The sequence below is a fragment of the Plodia interpunctella genome, chromosome 4 (genome assembly GCF_027563975.2).
Source record: "Plodia interpunctella isolate USDA-ARS_2022_Savannah chromosome 4, ilPloInte3.2, whole genome shotgun sequence".
In the NCBI taxonomy this organism is placed as follows: Eukaryota; Metazoa; Arthropoda; class Insecta; order Lepidoptera; family Pyralidae; genus Plodia; species Plodia interpunctella.
In genome coordinates, this window is record NC_071297.1 from 264,592 (window position 1) to 282,456 (window position 17,865).

At 35.5% G+C, this 17,865-nt stretch overlaps 1 long non-coding RNA gene across 1 annotated transcript in view; it reads right to left on the reverse strand.

Moving 5' to 3' along the window:
* Nucleotides 1-1,502: 1,502 nt before the first annotated feature.
* Nucleotides 1,503-17,865, reverse strand: part of LOC128669648 (uncharacterized) — a 291,537-nt gene continuing 275,174 nt past the window's right edge. Inside the window, exon 5 of the long non-coding RNA XR_008404673.1 lies at nt 1,503-1,647. This is a non-coding gene — a long non-coding RNA (uncharacterized LOC128669648). The remainder of the gene's footprint in view (nt 1,648-17,865) is intronic.

Here is a 17,865-nt window from a genome sequence, read left to right on the forward strand (position 1 = left end):
ATGTTGCTCAAGCAGATAAAATGTAATAAATATTGTGTAACCACTCGTGTTAGGCTCCCAAGTAAACCAGTTTATACCGCCAACAGCAAGGTTTGTGTTTTATAAAAATGGAAGTTATTGCGTGTATTATTATAATCGTTTGGTATTTACTAAGTTTACTAGTGTATTTACCTACCTACTTTTTAAAATCTAGTGTAATTATATATAATTATGTACTAATATCTTTTTTGAGAGTGATTAGATCGATATAAAATTACTTGTAAGAAGTCGGTTTTGAACTAGATCAACTTGAATCTCGCCCTGCCGCAAAATACACTACACATCGTTTTACTGGTGTACTGTAAACTGTTTGTGGTAAACATTTTGAACTAAATGTGTATTCTATAAATTAAACTTCGACTGGCGAGGTCCCTGGGAATCTGATGATGTGACTTTTCAACGAGCGTATCGTTCACAGGCTGCTTGGTCCCGATCGCACTTCTCCTATACGAACGAGAGGAATCGCGTTTGTGGGTCAGTGTGCCGCCGCCGCCGCCGCCGCCGCCGCCGCCGCCGCACATGCTATATCTTTCGACTTATGCTGTATGCTTTCAGATGCAAAGTTACGCTTTGAATGGAAAGAGAGGGATTCCATTTGTAGCGCGATTACTTTTGAAATTTCTCTACAGTCATACATAAAATTATGGTCGCCGAACAACGACAAAATCAAAGCATTATTCAGAAGTTAGACCTTTAGAGCTACTAAGTTCCGCAAAACTTTCTAAATATTTTTTTTTGCATCGTTTTAATAATTTTGACTCCTTACCAAAAATTGTTCGGCCATGCGAACGAATCATCGCGGGCATCAGCTAGTAAACATCTATACTATTGTATTGGAATAATGTATCGCAGTGGTGGTCAGAAGTGATGAGTAATTATATTGTAAAATATAAAAACAAGATTCTGGAATGGTTGATTGTATCGTATCGTAAACAAGTAACTTAGCAACAACCAACAAATTGCCTCATAGCAATAATACATATTCTAACTGTGAAGACATCGACATAAGCATAATAAGCCGAATATTTGTTTACTAATTAAAGCTATATAACTACCTACATAGTTTTTTTGACAAAACAGTATTAGCTGTATAGAAACTATACTCACAGAATAATATTTTGAAACATACAGTGTTAGATACGTATACATTACTCGATATATGGAGATTTTATGAACCCGCGCTTTTGAAAATATTTTTGATGTTTTTGCAAAAGATTTTAGAGTAAGAATGGAAGAAGATGTAGTGAGTGATCTATCATGACGGACGTGTTGTCCGGCCGAAGTGCCCTGAATTCATGCAGAATGCTTTTCGTAAAATATCTTATTTTCACATATATTTCCCTCTAGTATAGAATTATCAAACAGCATATTTCTGATATTTGGAATCGTAGTAATACAGATGAGAAAAAATACATTACTGTAGACTTAAATAATTGTATAATTCAATGCAAATAATTGTGTATTAAATTTGAAAAAAAAAAACAAAAATTTAAATCTTCCAGAAATGTAGACCACAGCAAGGAAGTGGAGACTAAAACACAAACAGCTGATGAGGTCACGTCCCGTACACTGCGCTAACACTCGTAACACCTGGAGAACAGCGCTGGTCTGGAATAAAACACAAAATCTCATTAATAGCGTATTAAATTTAACTTTTGTATGCAATGGGATCGCATCTGAATAGGATCCTATCTTCAAATCCAATAAGTGAATCATCATTATGTGTAATTATTATGTGAAAATCAAAAAACTATCATCTTTTTAAATCGAAAGATTTTAAACTTTTTAATATGTTACATTTTTAATTAGGTACATTTTTATTGTGAGTTTTATAAAATATTATTCCGAGAGAATCTGATTGGGGTAGAGAATAAACCATATCTACGGAAACGGATAAACAAATGTATTTTACTTTGTCCTAACGGCGTACAAATTAACTACAGCACGCGAATCGCTAATTAAATCTGTTTCACAAATCACTGGCGCTTGTGTTTGATCTGACTCTGACAGGGAGCGCTGGGTGCACCTGCGTGGTTATACCTATCTAATTATCATTTCATTTATTTGAATTATATTTTTTATTAAAATGTGTTTTTCATATACTAGAATAAAATAGAAGTAGGTAATTGATTTTTACAGAACAGTTTTTCGTTTTACTAGAAATTCTGCCGAAATTATTGCATTTATAAAATTTTAACTTTTATTTTAAAAGTGAAATTCCAGTTCATTTTTGGTTAAGAAATAAAAGCTTAATATCATTCTCGAATGTTTTATTTATTTATCATTATCATATCGAATGTGTTATTGCTAATACTGGTGTCAGATTTTATTCAAATCGCCTAAAGGTATGCTTGAATGAAAAAAAGAACCAGTAAATAAACAGTCTAAACCTGTGTTCCTATCCTGTGTTACACAAGCACTTAACGGGACTTGTTTCCAAAACTCTAGACTCTGTGAATACCTGCGTTCACGGCGCGGGCGCGCGCACGCGGCGGCGGTGCTAACTTTATTACTCGCTTACCAAAAACAATCCCGGTCCCAGTTCTAAACTGTGCTACAATTTACATATGAGAGCTGAAACAACAACTTTTTTATTGAATTCAACGTTGGTATATTCAAATGTTGTAGTTAACAAGTAGCTAAGTTACTTAATTCTATGCATTCGTTACACAGCAATTGTTAGGATATTGATAGAAACTTTTACTAAGTGTTATGTGTATGATCTACTTGGGGCCTTTTTATCGAGTAATAATAAATAATTCGCACTATCCCTGAACCAAGCAGAAGAGAAGAATCAATTTGAATAAGGTTGGTCTGATACGCGGGCTTCGCTCGATCAAATATTTACTGATATTTACCGCTCCGGATTAGTAGTTCTGCTCGTTTGAATAAACTTTACGTCTCATCTCAGCAACATAATAGGATTATTGAAATTGGTATTTATTTTCTGTTGTTTTCGATATCGTTTCTCTTATATATCGTTGATCCTCCTTATAATTCCGATTCAGTTGAAAATCCTCTTCCAAAAATATTAGTATTCCTATTTAGATTCAGTTTCTCCAACGAGAAATATAATAAAGTTAAATTAAAATTTTCATTTGTCATTTGTCTCTTCTTTATTTTTTATAAAATCTAATGTCCTATCAATCTCAACCCTATAGTTGATCTCCTTCTTCGCTCGTAATACATATCATATTGACACCGGTGACAAATCTTGTTTGAGAACTTTAGATGAAGTCCCACCCTTTCAGAGTTAGTGGATTAGCGTTATTTCGCTGGCTGGAGACTTGAGTATTCGCTGTAAATATTTCAGTGGGAGCGTCGCAAGTTAATACATTTCTGAGGATCACTCGACTCGCTACTCTCGCTTTGTGCAGATATTGCGTTCTTGGAGACCGGCGCTGGATGCGACGACGCGAGAACTTTCAACGTCGCTTCCCAAAATCCACAAAAATAGACATCAAGATATTTCGCGGCGGTAAAGAGCTACAATGCGTTTTCCAAATGTATGTTTTCATTCGATATAAGAGGTAAATCACTCGCACCCGGAGTTATAAGTTTAACGTCTGTATGTCTGTCCGTGTCATCGTTGTCGCCGCGAACTTAGACCTCGCGAATACAATATATTTTTTTTAATTGATAATATTTCAAAAACGACTTAACCGATTTTAATACCCCACGAACTTAAAAATTCTATTGACAAATCTATACCTTATAAATTTCATCAAAAACAGACCAACGGTTCGAAAGTTATCGCGTTACATACATACATACATGCATGCTCGCTTCGCTCGGTCAACTATTCCTGGCATTTAGTTTGCCATTCTGTTCTCCAGTTCCAATCTTGTTTCAACAAGTTAATTTGGAATCCTAGTCTTTGACTTGTCATTCCAAATAGATAGAGACTTCTATATCCATCGTGGATAAGAACTGCCCTGCCGACCCTGCATCTACATCACGACCCGCCTACCCTTATCCCACTTTATATGGGATTGGTAATGCTTGTTGATTCTTCCTTCTCTTTGTCTGATGTTAACCTATCTGTTACTTTTTTAGCTATATCGTGTCTAACGCGCTCCATCCATTTCTTCTTCGGTTTTCCCCTATTTTTCCACCATTAAATTTAGTATAATAAGTGGAACAGTATATAATAAGTACTTGAACTAGTCTATTAAGTCGGCAGTCCGCGGCACCCAGAAGAAAACTTCATGAACACTTCGCAGCGACACAAATAGCGCGGCCGAGTACCGGTCGCGGCGAGGGTCGACGCAATTTGTTCGGAGCTTACTCGAGTACTGTTACTTATTTGCGGTCTTCTGTAAATTTAGTAACCTCCCTGGTTATGGGATTACTGAATGAGCATTATGTTTCAATTTTAAACATTATGTAAATTATATCTTTTCATTTAAGTTACATATGTATTCTGCTAACTAAACATATTAGAATAGGACACAGAAACTTTGTGATCTGTAGCACATAATATCAATATTCTCCTGTAAAAGTTCTTTCATCTTGTATAGGCTGTAGGCTTGTAGGGTTATCTTTCAATTTTTCCAGGGTTCCGTAGTTTTACAGACAAAGAACCCTTATAGTTTCGCCATGTCCGTCATTCTGTTCGCCCGTCTATCCGCGTTCTAGCTTAAAACGTATTAGTACACTAGAATGATGCAATTTGGTAAGGATGTACACATTAATCACGCCGACAAAGTGTAATGTAAAAAGAGAATTTTAGGGTACACGTGAAGTTTTTTTTTATCTTTTCTATAATATGGAGTGTTGTTGGACAGGTCTTACAAAAATACAAGAGATGTAGTAAGTCCGTTTTTAGATTTAGTAAAGTGTTCGTAAATTATTAAGCTTTAAAGTGACAATTTATGTGTGTGAAATAAAACGTTATTCGTATATAATGCAGTAGTACTCATATAATATAAAAAAATTAGATGAAAATCAAATACACCTAAGTTGGCTTTTTAAGTTTACGACTAATAGTCGACCAACTATGTACTTTACTATAAAACTTCGAACAACTCGTCAGTTGTGCCACCGCATGGTACGAAACTCTCGGGCAGGGAGTCCGACTACAACTTATTTGGTTGTTGTAGTAAATTATGGAGCCCTGTACGCCGTGTACGCGGCCCGGCACGCACTTGGTCGGTATTGTAGTTATGTATTTTCTTGTAAATGTATTTTAATGTTACCATGGATTTGTTCAAAATGCGAAATCTTCGAAGCAAGTAGCGGGTGAAAGTTATTGATAATTAAAATACATTCAGATTCCGATCACTCGAAAGCCTCCTCAGATGCCGCCACAAACCACGATGTACAATTATCTCAAACACACATACATTTCATTATAACACTCTCTTCAGTCGAGATAACACGAGACGTCGGATTAATTATGTAACTCCTAAGTTGGTTATGCGAGAGTTAGGGTAAACTACGAGTGAAACAGTTTTCTAGCGAAGGGGAAGTGATGTGAAAGTGAGAGCAAACGCTTGAGATTAACCGCACCTGTTCAATCTTTCGTGAGAATAACTATCTACTGCGTCATGCATACTAGACATAGTAACTGCTTAACTGTTTAAACTACGCCTTTATGCCCAAAGTTTGTGGAATCAAATTCGAAGACATACTTTCTTAATTAATTTAAAGCTTGCAGTAATGAACTATCTTATTGTGAGCCAGAAAGAGGATTCCAATGAAGGTACATATATATAATTTTTGCGAGTTTTCATAGCGAAGCAATCCAATCAAAAGAAAGAACTTTAGAGATCATTTGCTGGTTACTGCTGACTTTCATAAAGTACAATTACAAGTTTACAGGCGAGAAATGAACACAAAAAGCGGTTGCCACGTTGCCTCAGCCAGATGGAACCCTTCACACCAAAACAATGTAATTTGCTCCGTCATACTGGATATATAGGGTATACTAAAATATGTGCTTACCGAAATAAATGAGACGAGATACCCACGCAGACAAAGGTTTCAGAGTGTACATACAGGGCTTATGGAGAAACTAGATTAACTACGGCTAGAAAATATATATCTCTCTCATTCGAACTCATTGAATCATCAAATTAGGGTAAGCGTATTTATTTGCGCGGGTATGAATAATTATAGCGACTTACTAACAAAAAGTGTGAAGAATCTTTAGGTCCTTTTGTTTCAAGAGGAGATCTACAAATTACAATATATACGTAAGCCATAGAACACGTCTACAGAACAGTCCATAACAAATGCATTAGCACTTGTAAAACACTGGAAAATTCTGAGCTCGGAGGGAAGGGTGGAGAGGAAGGGGATGAGGACACCGGGAGTGGGGTCAAGGTCTCGGATATTTGCGGAGCTAGTCTTGTGTCGAGGAGACAGACGCCGTTCCGAAAAGAGAAAAATCGCCAAGTTGTCAAACGAAAAAAGTTTCAACTGAGAAAGCCAATTATACAATTCTCTCTGAGAATCATTGAAGCAATTCGTTTCGTGCGTTTGACAAACTCTTCAGAAGCCTGTATTGTCACTAAATTACTAAATAACAGACTAGACTCTCATTCGTTGACGCACATTTGTCTAGATCCAGGTTGTTCATGGTAATTAATTGGGTATCTTGCCTTTTCAATTGCCTGAATTATCCAGTTGTTAGTTTTTTTTAGATTAATGCGGATTCCATATCATAAAGTACCGTAAAAATTCACAAATAATTGCAATCATTCCAAAATACGACTTTGTTTATAAGTTTAATACGATGGTGTAAATAAAATAAATAAATGTATTTCTAAAATATATGTAGATGCTTGTCTATCTATGTTCAGCTTGATCACGCTCGTCGTCGACATTCATTATCTAAACGCCGACAATGCTAACATTGTTCGCGAAGGTCCCAGGTCTCCTGTCATCAGCTTGTTTGCCTTACTTGAATTAATTCAGCGGCCTTGCGACTTTGTCGAAACAAATTGAGTGGAAAATACACTGCACAGTCACTATTGATCTTGTTAACTCGATTACTTTGAGATGAAAACCATTGAAATTCATGGCGCATATTAAACACGATTAGGTGAAGTTGCATACAAGTTCTATTTAAGTAGTGGAAATTTTTAAAGATTAACTTGATGTTATTTAAGCGCTTTTCAAATAAAATCTATTGGATATTTCATAACAAGTTTGCCGACCTTCCTATGAAAGTATTTACTGTCCATTTGGACAGCTATGTAACATACAAAACCGAATGTGAAAGAGAGCTTCAACGTTAAATTATTGAACGTTATATTTACATTTAGAGATTCAAACCTCTAAAAATAAAGTTTATCATAACATTAAATAATATTTAATACTAACATTACAACAAATAATAATTACAAAAAGGCCCCATTGCTACTGTTTTATATTATGTTTCATGGTAGACTACGAAGAAATTGCGTTTAATTATAGCCAGAATAGACATTTCATTGGAACCTGTTTAGATACAACATAATGGAACAAGGTGAAAGGATTAGTGACAATATTTAGGTATGATAGATGATAGTAAATAATGATACAAGTAGTTAGGGCGTGACTAATGAACAGATTAGCAAAATGTACAAACGGGCACCATGTTTTTCCTGCTTTTTTGGGGTTTGTTGGTAGTATAGTAAGAATAAAAAAAAACCCTGAAAAAAGTTTGACAATATTTACTAGAGCATTTATTGAGCAGTTTTTCTTCACTCGTAAGTAGTTTAGCACAAAATATGTCATACTTATTAATAAATAAACGGCTCAAGATATTACAAAAGAGGGAAATATAACATGGACTGTATCGAAAAGTTTACAAAATAAACATATTGAAAAATTAAACGCAACTAAACCATTACTTTAAAAGGCATTTCCATCACTCCTGACTTTATTTGTTTGTTTGAACGTCAACAACGATCAATTATGATTTTCCTTTGATCTACCCGTCAGTCACGAAAATGTCTAGAGATTGTAAATAGCTGCCGCACGTTTAAGTTCGGAGAGTTGCGAAGCCATGTGATTGCCTCGTTACCAATAAGGCGCAATTATGTGATAGTTTGTACGCGCGGTAATAGCTGCTGTATTAATTTCTAGATAATAGTCGAGATAGCTCATAACGACGCGCTGAGTCATTACACGGGGCCATATTTTTTTATTGCCAATTCTGGTTTACCGTGAGGAAAACAGACTGAAGAAAAACTTGTTTTTGGGCGGTTTTGAAGCGTTTAAAATAATATCTTGAGACATGTCACTCCAACACTCAAAAATGTATTTTATAAGTATAGAGAGCTTTAAAAAGTGCATTTATTATACGAAAATATATTGCTATTGAAAAATATTCAAATAGGTCTGAGGTTACTCAGGTATTTTATTTACGTCAAACTGAAAAAAATAATGGTTACTTGCATAACGGTCGATGCACGCACAACAATAAGCTTGAATTAGAAGTAAATTGAGGACAGACAAATAAACGTGGCGAAACTATGAAGGTACCTTGTTTAATTCCAAACCCTAAAAATAACGAGTTCGAGGCGGCCTCACGCTTTGAGAATGTTCACGATTTTAGCTCCTCTGAGGCGACTCAATTAGAGCGACTTACACCTGAGGGCTAGAGTGGAGGCAGGGAGGAAGGACAAGGCACAGCTGTTCCGCGGGTACTTGACCTTCAAATGCTTTGAGCTGGCTAAAACTTCTAACAGTTAGCACAGACCTTATTTTTGAAGGTAAACAAGTGAGTTAACAGAAACATATTGCATGGAGAATCACTATTTACATACAGCGAGTCCTGATGAAATATATGTTATTCCAAATGTATAAGTAAAATAATAATATTGAAAACTGCATGATATGATAATAACATGGCGCTGTAATAGTCATTGATTTAGAAGAATGATACGTGTTTAAGAAAGACGTCTTTGTGGTTCACAAAAAGTTTGAAATTCTGCTGAATGATACCTACATCAGTAAATGTTTATGTGTCATAGTGACAATAATTATACACCAATACAAAAACGATGTGCAAATCGGAAGTATGTACATTTTTTATGTATATATTGAAATCAATGATAATTGAAAATATAACAGTTTCTATGTCATAACAATTATACGGATCTATAAATCCAATGAGAGAGTCGACTGAACAATTAGAAACTTTTTAAATTGATTGCTTTGATTAATGGATTGAGGACGGCGGATCATTTATATAATACTAATTTACTGTTTCAATATTTATTTTTTTCTATTCGATATTAATTTCTTTATCGATGGATATGATCGCAACAAAACTAATATTACAATGAACAGTTAAAATTCTTGCTAACTAAATTAAAAATAGGTGAGTGATTTCTCAAATATTATAAAGTTCTCTAAACAAAATTATACCATGAAATACGAAGGATTACCGAAATACGACGACAAACTGAAATTCACACCGAAACTACGAGGGAAAGTGAATAACTTATAGCGGGCTTCCCAATTCTCGTTGAAAGTGTCCGTTGGAATTTTAGGAATATTATCTGGAGCGCGACGCCGGCCAGAAGTTGGTGACTTCGATTTTTTGTTATTACTGCTTTCAAATTTAACATCGAAATAAAACGATGCCCTTGCTAAGACGAACTGATGATTTAAACTTTTGAAAACTTTTAAAGAATTACAATATCCAAATTTTCTTTGACAAGAATTGATTCTAATTTTATAACTATAAACACAACCTGTTTATTGTAATTGATTGAATATATTCTTCTATATATAGATTAACCCTTAACTAGCTCTTTCCCGCGGCAAAAAGTAGAACATGTATAGTTTTATATAATTTAAAGTTGAAAGTTTTTAGTAGAAATAATAAACTGATAATAAACTGATCTCTAAGAAAAGTGGTTCTAGTCTGATGACACAGAAAAAGGGAATTTTCTGTAGTACAAAACTTTGACACTTAAATTGTTTTGTTTTTATTAAATTCATTTGGACAAAACTTTTCAAATGGATTAGTAGGCGACGATATCAAAAAATATATTATTTAATTTTAAGTAACAATATATTATACGAGTATACTGTATGTTTTATAATACGAGCGTAGGTAATTATGATCAAAGTCAATATTTCATTACGGTATTGAGAAGCTCAGGTCAAGCGGCTTTGACATGCAAATGATATCAATTCAGCCGCTGTATGGTGATCCTGCTTCCCGACGAAGGTAACCGCAGACATGTAACTAAATCTAGATAATACCGCTATCTAAGTAATACAGCTTTCAAAGTATATTGAAAAAATACATAAAATAGGTTATCCTTTGACATGCAAATAAGATAAATTCAAGTGTGATATGTATGGCAATGAATACCTTTAATGTCTTTGATGCGACTCCGGAGATAGCGGCTGAAAGCACAAACCTACAAACGTATGAAACAATGTCAATAGATATAATCTTGTCGATGGGGTTGAGAAGCATAGATCAGTCAATGCTTTGATATGTAAATACAGCTAACTAATTTTGCACTATTTGATGAAAAAAAAAACCACAATGGCATATTATTGACATGGATGGATATGTAGGTAGTAATGGTCCTGATTTTAGCATATAAACACCTTATAAAAAATAATTAGTCGGAATTATGTCCCCGACTAGAACAGGGTACATGGTGGGTAAATAGTATAATAATCATAGTGAGGACGAAGTCGTACATCAAAGGAGGAAGTTCCAACTTCCAACAACAACGTGGATTTAGATATTCAAAAAATATTTGTTTGAAAGAGTTTCTAGCAGATAGATTCAGATAGTGACAAATCGCGATTAAATAAGCCTACCACAAATAAAGATAATCTCGGTGATGCGACCGGCGGCTCTTTGAAGATCGCCGCTTTTATCGCGCTGGTGACAGCACTGCATACAGGCGCTCGACGCCGCGCCCCGCGTACAACGAATGTCTTTTGAAAGCCCATGTGCTTCAACTAACATGGACTCGTCACCATTTTTTTAGGTATTTATTTTATGTACCGAACTGGAATATAGTAATTTTGCACATAATAGATGAAACAACTAACTTACGAAAAAGTAAAACAAACCCCATAGGGCTTTTGGCATATTTTGGATGGACAGTTCCCATTTCCATGTAAAAGTTACGCAAACTGATAAGGTAAAGTACCTCCAAAACTGTAAGATTAATTCTGTTTTGTTGTCAATCACCGTAGAATCAAACGATAAGGGCCCTATATATTTATAAATATATATAAATTGGAAATTGATAAACAATACCGTCGATCTCGAGGCTCGCAAATGACTCGTTAAACTCCGGCGATACAACGAGTGATTCTGTTCTGTGAGACAACCTCGAGCGACGACGTCGCGTTGTCGTAGTCAATTTGTAGCGGCCGGCAGACGCTGGATGTGCTGTTTGCAAACGAGCCTGTGGAAACGTTTTCGTGTAATGTCCGTGTTTCGTGCTACAGGTTTGGTAACGGTTCCGTATGTCTTTTGAAATGTTTACATCTAAAATAGTAATTATGGTTGTTCTTGTAAATTGTTTTGTTTCGATGTCAGATTAATATAATGTAATCCAGTAAAAAAGGATCTTATTTTTGAACGCTTTAAAAAGTAACAAAATTGTAAATATTTACAACAATGATGGGTAACTGCTTCAGAAGGTCGAATTATTTAACGTCTGGAGAATGCAATTTTAATTTGATTCAGATCAAAGCTGATAACTGCGAGAAACTTCTCAAGAGATGTGCACGGGTGCTCCATGAAGCAAGTTGTCCGCCGCGCGAAAATGAGACGGACCCGCAACTCGTAAACAAGGTAAGTTCGGCCATTAGTGCCGACGACGACGGCGGGCCCGAAAACTTTATGATGCTGGGATTACCATGTTGACACTTGTCGGCTTACCTGAATACAAACTCATACTTATTCCCATCGCCTGTTTAGGCCACACAGTCCACTGCTCAATATAAAAAATATAATTAAAGTCTCCGAGTGGTACAGGTATACATGGCAGGTATATAGTGTAATGATTACATTGAGGATGAAATTGTACAGTAAAGGAGAATGTTCCAACTTCTGACAACAATATCGATCTACTTCGATACGAGTTTTGAAAATAAAAGATGCATAAAGAACATATAGAATCGTTTGAATTGGATTGGCTTCCGGTCTGCGATTTCAGGAGAGCACATGAATTGGTTTTCTTTAAAGTCAATGCTACCCGTATGCTAATTGCAAAGTTTTTTCTTTATTTCAGTCCGAGGAGTAAATTGAACGCAATGTGCTCGTATTCTCACACGATTCTTTGATCGCGCATCCGCAGCAGAAATGACAAATCCTATCTAAGTTTCTGTGGTACCGTACACTGGCTTACCGCTATATCATATACAAATCTCTCAAATGATTACCCAACAGCCGCACGACAAAATATTTATATTGTCCATGCAATTTTGATAGTTCGCCTGAAATGAGCGCCAGACCAGGTGGTCCATAACACATTTAATAATTGTAAGTGATGTCTGTACATAGGAGATATTAAAGAAAAATAATTATGAGGCGTCTTTATGGGACTAATAGAAGCCAAAACATTATTTCTATTTTCTATTTTGTTTTCAAAAACTACTAGTTCACGAAGCCGAAGCCTCGGGCAAAACATGCATTTAATAAAAAAAACATGAATCTAAAAATGTAGAATAATCAGAAAATGCCAGATATACTGTTTTTAAATTGAATTGTTTCTTACCGAATTGGTTTCGAATTTTTCAATGTTATTTCATCAAACGGATTGTTAAAAAATAATGTATTTTAATTGATGTTGATTCACAATTAATTTTATTCCTGGTGGCTCTGAGCGATAGGGATCGAACAGAAATTGGGTTAAAAAAGTAAAATCAACACGGAAATATTTTATCGTTCGGCCGATGGAGGTCGATAACCGCTTTTATTTCGGGGCGCAGATTCAATTACAGGGAAATGGGCGATGCTATCGTAGTGCGGTGTGCTGGTGTGCAGCTGCTCGCGTGCGCACATCAATCAGCCGTCGCTGCAGGCCACATCACCACTCCTCGGACGCCAAGCTGTTGGAAGGCTCGACAGTTCCGTACCCTTTATGTTAGTTTGTTGGTATCAAGTTTCCTAACATATTTCTATTTTCTATAAACTGTTTCAGAATATCCCTATTTTCTCCAATTCGGTTAAGAAACTCTATAATATCAAAGGCACTTTACATTTCTCATACGTACCGTAAAACAAACTCGAAAAATTCAAGTGTATAATTACATAGAGTTAGGTAAATTGTTACATTTTAATTCAGAATTTGCTATATGCCGACGTTGCATTTGAATGCAATGAATCGTAACCGAATTTATGTGTTCGATTCAGTACAAAAGCTTCTTTTTTAACCCCCGACGCAAAAGTTATATATCAAACTTAAAACACTCCTCGTTTTAAGTTTGACCGCTAAATGTGTCTGTCTGTGTACGTGTCACCGTAGCTCATCAACGGGTGAACCGATTTGGATACGGTTTTTTTCATTTGATAGCAATTTTTTATGCTGTTTTTTGTAGATATGTTTGATCAAAAAACGAAAATCGAATCAGCGGTTCAAAAGTTGTAGCGAAATGAATATCTATCAAATAAACTTGTCTAAGCTTAATCTAACAAATAATCTTGTCTAAGCTTAATATAGCAATCGGCAGAATAGAGCATGACAGTCGGATAGTAATAATGAGGAGTGTCTCATTATTATTTCAGATAAATGAAAGTGTGACATGATATAAATTGTCTTCAAACTTAAGAATTCATATACGGGGCGCCGTGTGGTCGGCATGTCACCCACAGCCTCACTACTAGAATCATCTTTTGATTTTCATTATTTTGGTGCATATTTTTTCCTACAGAAATTAACACAGACATGAATCGCAGAGTCTAATAAGATTATCAACAAATTTGATGTCCAATGTCGCTCATTGTGTATTCCTGATTGGTAAAACCTGGCTGGTAATCCTGCTTACAGAAATACAGAAACAAGGACGAACCCGACTAAGCCGCTTAGAGCATCGATTGACCGGACTCAACTCCTCACATCGAAAAATACTTTCTTTTCTTTTTTTATTACAGTATCATTATGCCCGAGAAGTCCGTCTTAGACTAGTTTCATACGAACAGATAAGTTGGGGAAAATAATACAAAGCATTTGTTATGAGAACAACATTAATACTATACTGTTTCTTTCTCTATCTCAAGCTCACTTGTATTTGGTTTTTTCTTGGCTGCGACGTTCCAAACTCGAAGTTTGCTTAAATATTTATTTTAAAGTCATCCTTACTAATATTTGTAAATAAACAAAGTGAAATAACCACTTCACCAATATCAACGAAACAGAATTGAGTGTAAACACAAGTATCAAACTAAACTTCCAACTGCTCCGACACCCATGACAAGACGCGTTGCTTCAGTTGTACTGTGTGTTTAGCACTTGATCCCTTCAGCGCGCCTCGAGTGACCCTCATAAAACAGGCCCGAACTGCCAAACTATATGACGTACGGACATGTGACCACTGGTATTACTGCCAAACACGCATTCTAGAATTAGTATATCTTTATGCTACATATATGTATATGTATAACAGGTTTACACACATGCTACAGATTTTAGATATGATTACTATTCAGATAGTATTTTTAAAATGTATGATTTAATTGTAACCGCTATAAAATATCTAATCAATTTCAATATCGTGTGTTTTGGAGCCGTACTTCCGTATTAAAATGTATTTTGATGTCATAATCATAATTTATAAGAATATCGATTTCTAATTCAAACTATCAACATTAAGTTTATATAGTTAATACACTTAGTTCGGTTACTTAAGTGTTAAGAGCTGAAGACAAAACTTAGCCGTCAGTTTGTGGCCGCAACATGAAGGCTCCATTAGTTCCCACACTTGTACTACTTAGGTTGGTATACGTATCCAAATCACATTTATTGCAATATCAGTTTCAGCTCGCAAGCACTGGCCCATTTTTCAGATTAGCGTAAATTCTTTCTACAATGTCGCACAATAAAAATGTTTCATACAAACAAAGTAATGTTAACAGTTGTAAAACGTCGACCAACAGCTGGCAAGCCTCGTAATAGTTGTAGCGGCGACGTTAGTGCTTTATTGTGGACACGTGTCGCCGGTCGACGCCCTTGGACGTGATTCCTGCAAACTAGAACAGCACGAGCTTATTCCTAATATGGCAGTGATGTCATACTGACAAAGTCATGTTTGTCTCTAATCTTTAATTCTGATGTGATATCTTCACCATCAAATTTTTGCAATTTTAAGTGTTTGAGATTACCTCTCCTATAAATAGTTAAATATGCTGAAACATAGTTCGAGAAATGATTTGACAAATCTTTACGATAAAATCTAATTTGTGGTAAAATTAATTAATGTATGATTTTATTTTATTTTTTACTAGCTGATACCCGCGACCTCGTTCGTGTGGTCGAACAATTCTTGGTCAGTTTTATATTTCCTGTAGTTTTAGCTGGACCATACTATGGATCTACTTCAGGTGTTCCATATCTTCGATTTTTATACTTCAACAGGAAATGCTCGTCAGGCTGAACAACTTTTGTTAAGGCTATTTCTTTATTTCCTATAGTTTAATAGTTTAACTGGACCATCATGGGTCTGCATCAGGTGTTCTAGATATTCGATTTTTATATCTCAACAGAAAATGATCATCAGACTGAACAACTTTTGTTAGGGCGTCATTTCTACATTTCCTATAATTGTAGAACTTTCATATAAAAGTTTTTCACCCCCTTCGGGGTAGAATTTTCAAAAATCCTCTCTTAGTGCTCACCTACACTTCCCTTAGAACCTACATGCCAAATTTCAGCTTCCTACGCCCAGTAGTTCGGCTATACGTTGTCTGTTAGTCCGTCAGTCACTCAGAGACGCAAGAGTTTTATATATATAGATTGATTTTGATATTTTATTTTGTCATGATGTAAATATGAGTCTATGCCTAAAATAACTTATTTTAATTTATTTAAAAACAAATAATTTTTAAACGAGAATTTATTCGTTTTTGTAGTTTCAGCGGGAATCAAACGGTTGACGGTTCGTCAAACTGAACACAATATCGAAGATCGACAGTATTATTTTCCTAGTATATTTTTCCTTTTATTATAAAACCCCCGAAAGGCTTTATGTTCATGTCACATTTCACAGAACTATTAGAAGAACGATAATGTAATAGATGTTTGCCATTGTTTTTGCATTATAGTCTTATGTTCATGCCAGTAAACAGAAAAACAGAAAAACAGAAAAACATTTAACTTTGGCCTATCAAGGATTACCTGTTACCTGGGACGGTCAATGAGTAAGCCAGTTTTGACAATTGCAGTTACTACATACAAGGCAAAATGGTCGGTGCAACGAACCATTGCACAACGAATTACAAATCCAAGTTATTTACGTTCAAAAGTAAACGTCGAGAAACAAACGACGCGAGTTCATCGCGCACGTAAAATAGGTGGGGGGAGCCACACGTTTCTGTATTTACACGGATTTATTTTCACTTGTCCGTTTGTCTGCACCAGGGCTGTCCGCAAACAAACACTGCATTCAACATTTTAGCTCATTTCAGACAGCTATTGGAACACAGACTTCGTAAACGGACGTCCCTATTGTGAACGCGGTATGAATAAAACCGCTTATTTTATAGAATGGTTTGTTTCTGATATAATGTTAGATCGTCTTTACATATTATTGAACTATGGTACGAGTAGGTATATTAATTTAAAGATTTGTAAACTAATGAGGGTTGCGGTTTACCGAATCCCCAACAGTTTACAATTCTGCTTGCCAAAGTGAACTAGTTATAGACTATATCCTAATTTACACTTTCAATTATTGACTATTTCAGAAATGTCCATAGTTTATGAAATTTATACCTAAGTGGCAGCCCTAACAGTTGTGTATTTATTTAGTTCCCACCGACGGCTATCTGCACAGCGTCAGGCAAAGTTCTCCGGCGGTCGTTACCTACCTCATGTAGAAGAACTGCTCAGTATTACCGATGAAATGCTTGTTAAAAATAGATGTAGTGGCAAAAGTAAACACTATAGATGTAATTTTTATATTGCTTCTAGTATCAAAATTTATCTCTAACGATTACTGATTCTGTTAGTAGGAGGCGTTCCAGTAGGAGTTCGATTTCGACGAAGGTAAACAAACACGCGGATTTTTTACAACCACTTTTGTCTATGATTATTATGAAAAAAACATATGTTCAATGTAGATCGCATATCTCTCTTAAATAAGCTCTATGTGACTGGCTACTTCTGAGGACAGTAATGTGTTGTATTTAGGCCTATTATTATTTATCACGGACCTATCATGAAGGGTCATAAATAAAAACAGCACCTGAAAGTATGAGAGCGAACAAAACACGCGAGCTGATAATAAATTGGCGGTATACGCACATAAATCTCGAAGTTTGTGGCTGTTTGTGTGTGTATGTATGTCACACAGTATGGAAATATGCTTCAGTGGAAAGTTTGTCAATAACAGCGGTCTCGGATGACTGAAATATTTATATAGCTTTTTTTGGTACATGCAGAATTAAATTTGTTACAAGTGTGGATGATGTTTCATGTAGAAACACCAGTATGCCATCAACCCTGTCGCTGTAACTAGAGCAAGTACTACACTGTCAAGAACACTATCTTAATTTTTGGGATTACATACACCATAACAATTGTTTAAAAATAAATAGTTTTGAAGCGATCACTAACATCCCACTGGAGCCGAAATCAGTAGTGGAGAAAAAGAGGCAATAATTCCTCTGAAAAAATAGCTAGGATG